The sequence below is a fragment of the Homalodisca vitripennis genome, unplaced genomic scaffold (assembly GCF_021130785.1).
Source record: "Homalodisca vitripennis isolate AUS2020 unplaced genomic scaffold, UT_GWSS_2.1 ScUCBcl_4514;HRSCAF=10726, whole genome shotgun sequence".
Classification (NCBI taxonomy): Eukaryota; Metazoa; Arthropoda; class Insecta; order Hemiptera; family Cicadellidae; genus Homalodisca; species Homalodisca vitripennis.
The window spans coordinates 32,061-39,450 of NW_025780623.1; the positions used below are offsets into that span (position 1 = coordinate 32,061).

Genomic DNA, 7,390 nt, shown 5'->3' on the forward strand with positions numbered 1-7,390 from the left:
AAAACATTGGGTTAGAAATTACAACATTGTAAAATTTTTAAGAAACACAAAATAATAAGCTCTTAAAGATATTGTACCTTACTTGAATCAGATAAAACAACTAATAAAATCTTCCCTTACTGAGCTAATGTAACCATATTTAAGTGAATTTATGCATGAATATATTTTTTTCACTTTATTTTTTTATCTTATCTAATCACAGTAAAAAAGCCCAAATTAAAAATTCTTCACAAAATTTTAAACAGTAAAAGATTCTATTGGATACTAAAAAATATAAAAGGTAAGCCTATGTAGAACTAAAACATATTGCAACCTAAAATATTTATGTGTTGAAACATACTTTGTAGAAAACACACAAGGAGACAGACAAATATCTAAATGGATCAACATGCAGGATGTGGTAAAGATACAATTTTGTGTGTGTTTAATGTCAATGTTTAAATTATGAGTTCAAATTTTCGACATAATCTAATGTCCCTACTTGTCTGTTAGCATGTATCTCCTCCGCAGTGAGTCTGTTCTGTCCCAGGTTGGGATAGTAAACTGCGCATGTAGTACAGACAGGTCGTGATGATAACTTCCAGGTACATGGAACTGCGAGTGCTGCTAGCGTCTAGTTCTCCTAGGAAACCCTCGGCCGAAGATAGACTTACGGTGTCTCGCCACGAGTTTCAGCAGAGGAGATCTGTGACCAAGGCAGACATAAAACATAAATGTAATATACAGAGTGTGTTCGAAGAATAGGAACGGTTTTGTTTGATACTACTACAATGTAAAAATTTATGTGTCTTATATTTTCTGTGATTATTTGGAATGTTTAAACAACTGGAGCTTGGCGAGATTTGTGCTATCCGGTTTTTTGAATGTAAATATACAAGGTTATGTGAGCTAAAATTGACTTTATGGAGGGATTCACTGTGAAAATAGAACTAAAAGAAACAAAATAAGAGATTGCTCGTGTTTAACCCATGGCCTATAATGTCCAATCACCCTCCACACAGTCCGCCTGGTATCATCATCAGACTACCACTTGTTTCTGCCGATTTATAAATATCCTCATTAATGGGATGTTTGGGTAAGATGGACATACAGTATGATACATACCTGAACATTAGTAATAACTGTGTTCTAAATAACAAGTTTTAAATCAAATAATTTTACTTTAATGAAAATGTAGACATCTGATACATATATATTTCTTTTAAAAAAGTAAGTTCTTTACAGGGTTTAACACTAAACAGTTTCTGGGTTTTACACCAACATAAACTCAAAATTAAAAATGGAGGAATAGAAACAGTCTGAAATAAAATAATAATTTTGTCATTGGTAATGTGATGACTCACCTTGAGACAAGGCCAGTAGTGGAGGAGGAGCAGAGAAAGGCCCGTGCGTTGGTGGCCAGCATATTGCGTACAGTCTGCAGTGCGTATAGTGCCCGTTGGCTGTCATACACGCCACAGTATAGTAGCAGGTGGGAGTGTAAGTGGTCCACGTTACCGGATGTGAGGGATGCACGGTACTGCAGGTGGCGTCTAGGCGCACTAGGAGTAGATGTAGAGTTACTGCGCAGACTAGGCTCCGAGCTTGATGACTCTTTCACCACCTGCAAATCAAGGTGTCACTCTTGTTTCAAATCTTGAAAAAGAAGAATCACCAAAAAAAGTAGGTTCCCATGTTCTCCCATAAGTTTTACATTGGAAGTAAAGAAAACCTTGTGGGCCCAAATTCCATACCAAAACCATTATACATGGAGAAACTATAACATGTATAAATATAAATAACTTATAAAATAAATATATATTTATGGCCCAAGTCCCATGCAACCTATACTCTCACATGAGGCTTTATTCACAACTTTTTATAAAAATATAGCAAGGGTTTATACTGTTCAACAGTAACAAAAAACTAATGGATTTTGGGAAGTCCCTGCTTTACAGATACTATTTTCCTCCCCCTTTTTTTCTGAGAATTGAAATGTTGATAGGCTAGATGGCTTAACGTGACAGTCCTGCTGCCTTCCCGCCCACACTCTGTATGCTTATACACTACCCCAGATCTGGATGATTAATTTTTTCTTGGAAAAATTCTCCACCCTTAAAGAATGCCAAAGATGGTCTAGCACTCCCTTACTATTGCAGGGCAGTCAAACAACAGGCGTTCAGCAGTTTACTTCTGCGCATTAAATACACTACAGTACGGATAATCACTAAAAATGCCATCTCTGTAAAGATATATCCTCAGATACCAATGTTCCATGATAAGACTCACAATCTGAGAAAACAGAATTTCATAGAGTAGTTGAGGTCCTTAGAAGTCAAACCAAGGTTTGCAAAAGTATCAACACTTTTTGTCTCAAAGACCCTCTCATGAACAAAAATCAAACAAACAGTGACATTGTTGATTCTGCTGAGGGAAAGAAACATCCTGATATGAACCCTAGGAAAGTGTGGAGTTGAATACATAAGACTCTAGTCTGGGTTTATTTGAAAACACTAATTGTCCTGCTCCCAAGCCACAGGTGAAAATTCTCACAAGCACATTTCATAATTTAGAAGTAGAATATATAGCTTATGCTTTTACAATAAAAACTTAAATATGTCATTAAGGAATGGTGAAACAAATGCTTGTGAATGAGAAGCTCTTGAGATAAAGCACATAGCATTACCGAGCCTGAATATGTTTAATTTAAACTTGCTATGCTTAAATTAGACTAATCAAAATATAGTTTCATAGCTTTTCTTGACTTTACATTGAGTATTTTTATTACATTTTCCAGGTAAGCTTATATACCAAATATAATTCCTACTTTCCTATTTAAATAATTGTTAACCCAAAATTTAAAACATGATATTTGTCATGTAAATCAAGAGTTACAAATAAGATAACTTTTTTTTATAAAGCAAATCTGAACACATAATCTACCTGTAATCTGAACCATACTCTCACCTCAAAGTCCCCAGACAGAGCAGCAACCCTGTCCAGCAGATCACTCATAACATCCTCCACTACAGTCCAGCCCTCAGAGTCTCTCCAGGTCTCAGGGGCGCTGGGAGACTTAAAGTATTCCTCTGCACAGGTTGACTCGTCAGGCTCACAGGAGTCCGAATCCTTCCCAGGGTATGACCAACTACGCACCATCTCCCCGTTAGTATCCGCACTGGCGGCTGTTACCAATCCATCACTGGAGATAGACCCTCTCCCACTTCGAGTCTTCTCAAAACTTTCTCCATCACTCACTTTTGTAAAAATTGTGTCCGAGAGCGATGCCAACTGTAAAAGATCGACAGAGGATTTTGTCTGGTTAATTTCAGTTCTGGAAATTTCGTGTTCTAATGATGTAAAAGAATTGTTTCTCTGTACTTTAAACATTTTACTCTTACGTTTCTCCTCACTCGCACCTAATCTATTAGAACCTTCGGTGGATTTACTTTTATTCTTATCTAAGTCCAATCCATTAAACCTAATTGCCTTCCCGATCAACTCTCCGTTGTTTTCTTTCCTATCCTCATAGTAGTCATCAAAGTCTGTGTTGATCGCTTCTTTATGAAGGCTGTCCCTTGAGAATGGATTTACAAAAACTGAAAATGTTTTGGAGTAAATTTAAATTTTTTGAATGCGCCTGATAAGGGTCGCCGATGTCGTCGGATAAAATTGTCGCCTTTTTTTTCAGTCACATATTTTGCATTTAGTTTACTAGAGTCCTGTCCAGCTAAAGTTGTCTGCACTGCAAACACACGTTTAGCTTTACCGGGTTTGGTTTCACTACGTGCACACTTTTTCTGCCACATGGTAGATGACATTACCATCGACAGAGCTGATAGCGTATATTCGTGGGGACTTGTCGTCATTTGCTGGGTCCGTGAAGTTGTTCTCATCATGTTGCTGGATGCGCACATGCAGCACGCTCACACGTGCTGTGGCAGGTTTCCAACAGCATAGTCAGTATAGGATCCAGGAGGCGGTGTATGTCCCCACGCAGTAAGGAATGTAACAGCCAGTTCTGAGCCTCCACCTTGAGAGCACTGCTGTCTGGTAGCTGAAGATTATCCAACATTTTCAACATTTGATCTAAAACAACAAGATTAGTAAATTGGAGCAGACTGTATAGTAAAAGTAAGACTAACTCATTACATTGAAATTGGTATTCTTTCATAAATCTTCTGTTCGAAGACATATAAAACTGCAAGGTTCTCCTTCTAAACAAATCGTGGGTTTAGAATAAAAGGGTACTAAGTGCACAATCCTAAAATTTTCAGGAGGGAGCATCAAAGATTTGACATATCGGTTTGAAATTGTTTCAGGCTCAAATAACTTGCTTGTAGATTTTTTTAAATGCTATATCATCTAAAAGTTTGAATTATTCAATTAGTTAGTGGTAAATGATTAAAGTTCTTTTAAAAAATTAAACTTTTGTTTTCAGTTAGAACCTTATTATTTTTAATATTTTTAATAATATAACATAAAAAGGTTCCAAGAGGTAGTTAGAACTATTTTATTTAACTTTTTTTTTATGTGCTTATTTAAAAAAGTTCTATTTACTAGTTAGAACTATATTAATCTAAAATATAAGCAATCATTTAATGTAAGACAGTTCAATGTACCACTTAGAACTCTATTAAATTAAATGAAATCACAATATTATTTTTTCCACCTTTCAGTCATAAGATTAATTTCTAATCTTATAAACACCAGAGCATCATATTTGAATAGGTAAACAAAATAAACAAAAACTACAATTAGTATAGTTAATTTTATTATTAACAATGTCGGTATAAAAAATTTACAAAACTGCACTAATTAACTTAAGTGCTATGTCTATCACACCTGGATTGTGAAAACAGTAAATAAAAATATGATATTTCTAAGAGAGTTTTCAACACAATGTTTAGTGAGCATTAAGAATTACTTGATAATACTCCCTATCTACTATAGGCATAAATCTTTCCATTCTTTTTAAATCCCTCTTCTTTTCTGGCTTCAGCTTTATAATGCCTTGTACTGTTCCAGGTTCTTCATAGCTTATATATTCTGTTAATCTTTCTGAAGTCTTTCTTCTTTTTGATGTTCTCATAGTTGGTTTAATGTTGACATGCTTCATTTCTTGCCCATGTAATTCATTATACTCAACCAATCCAAAGACTTGGGATAGTTTTAGTGAACTTATAAGTGTAAAGGGTATCAGTTTCATATTGAGCTCTTTACTGGATGCTGCAAAGTCCAAAAAGTCATTTTCTGTCATCTGCAAAACAAACATAAGGATTTTTTCCGGTTAACAATTTTCAAAATTCTCATCAGACTTACAGGCGAGAAAAAAACTCAGTACCACTAAACGCTTTTTCAATGTGGCTGTGAATGTTGTCTACTTCTTGGACAGCTCCATGACCAGGTGTTGAATAATTCATTGTAATCGATGTGAGTTGAGGATTGTTTTTAAGAATCAGCATCATAGCCCCCGTCATCATTTGATTTCTGTTTTGAGGAACACATGAGTCACTCCAAGTTATCAAGTTGTCGGTTTCTGGAAAATCTAGCAAAACTTTCTTCACAATTTTATATACAGCGCTGGCAATATCATTGCCTGTACGACCACCTGTTACCTCTGTCCACAGAGCACAGTAAAACTTTCTTACCATTTTTTTGTTTTCAAATGGGCAGTTAAGTTGTAAACATTTAATTTACTAAAGTAAAAAAAAACTGCTAATCTTCAGCTCTTGGGCAAGTAATTACATTTTGTAAGTCAAAACTTAATACAGTAGCATCAGAGTTTTCACGATCTTTATGTCTTGCTTCTCGCATAGCATTTTTCTCTGCTACATGAAGTTGGTATTTTTCTGAATCTGCAGGCAAACTTCTCTTTAAGACTCACCTTGTGCTCTTCACACGTGTCCACAGCGATCACTTTTTGGAAAATGGAAATCCATGTTAAATTCTGTTAAGAATATTCTCCTATACATACTCTCTTTAATAATAGTATCAGGATGTTTTTCAACAAAAAGAGAATACATCTTAGAAATATTTAATGAAACTGTCTAAATACTGTTTTAGAGGAATTCTTTCTGCAGTAATGTGATTCCACAACTGGGAAGGATTTTATATGTATCCTGACATCATTTTTAGCGTAAGCAGGAATCACAGTACTTTTTGTTATGTCCTCTTTGGTCATTTTTTGGTAGGTCAGTCTCAGGGTCTTTCTTAAGATGGACATTATAAATTGGTTTCTGAGAAATGCTTAAAGTGCTTAAAAAGAAGGTTTTACAAACCTGGATTCTTTCATTGTTAATATTAAAATAGTATCGAAAAGAAAACTGACGTCTTGATACAGAGTTTTCAACACCTTTATTTTGTTTTCTGGCTGTTAGCGATCTTTCAGTAAGATTTTTTAAGAACATGTACTTCTCATTTTGCGTCTTTAAAGTATAAAAAGCCTTAAATACTGCCTGTCTTTCATCGCAAGTAATCTTCTTATTGCAAAAGAATTTGCAATTGTTTAGGCAGTCTTTTTTTGTTTTAATTTCTTTCTTATGAATTAGTTTTACCTTTTTGATTGATATATTCTTCCCCTGCCTGGTGTTTTCTTTTCCTTTGGTTTATTTTCCAGTTATCTGGAGTTTGTAATCTTTTCCTAGGCTTCTTCTGGACAGGCAAGCTGTCAATATCATCTGGAGTGCCTTCAGTGATTGTCTGTTGAATTTGTTCGTCCTCAGGAGTAGGGTGAGGAGACTTGTCCGGAGTAAATACCAAAGTTTGTACTGATTCATTAGAAGAAAGTTCTGTGACAAAATCACCTTCATTAATGCTTTGTGTATCTTCTTCAATAATTGTAACTACAGTTCCATCTAGTACATTTAAAAAGTCTTCTTGCACTTCGTCACAGTTTTGATTTGCTGTTATGACTATAAAAATGTTCCCTTCATCACTAAAAAGTTGCCTATCATGGTTGTCCTCAGCGAGTTGGTCATGACTGTCCTCAGCGAGTTGATCATGGTTGTCCTCAGCCAGTTGGTCATAGTAATTATCCTTTGTGGTTTCATCATGGTTGTTGTCTGTGATTTCATCATGATTGTCCTCTATGATGTCATGGTTATCCTCTGCGGTTTTCTTCATGGATGTCCTCCATATATTGCTCAAGGTTATTGTGTGCACCATAATTACTGGAATAAAGAACACAGATTAGATTAGGTAGATTATAAATACAACCTAGGTAGGTAGGTTATTGCGTAGAACATGAAAATGCAAATACGTACTTATTCTTTACAAATAGCCTATCTATATTTAGGTAGTTATTGGTTATCTCAATAGGAAGTTAATAATTAATTTGTACTGAATTTGGACTGTTTGTGTAATTTCATGAAAATTATTGAAATCCTATATTAACACGACTTACATTTCT

The 7,390-nt window shown here is 35.1% G+C and overlaps 1 pseudogene; it reads right to left on the bottom strand.

The window, feature by feature from the left end:
- Positions 1-7,104, bottom strand: part of LOC124372971 — a 31,132-nt pseudogene extending 24,028 nt beyond the window's left edge.
- Positions 7,105-7,390: the final 286 nt, after the last annotated feature.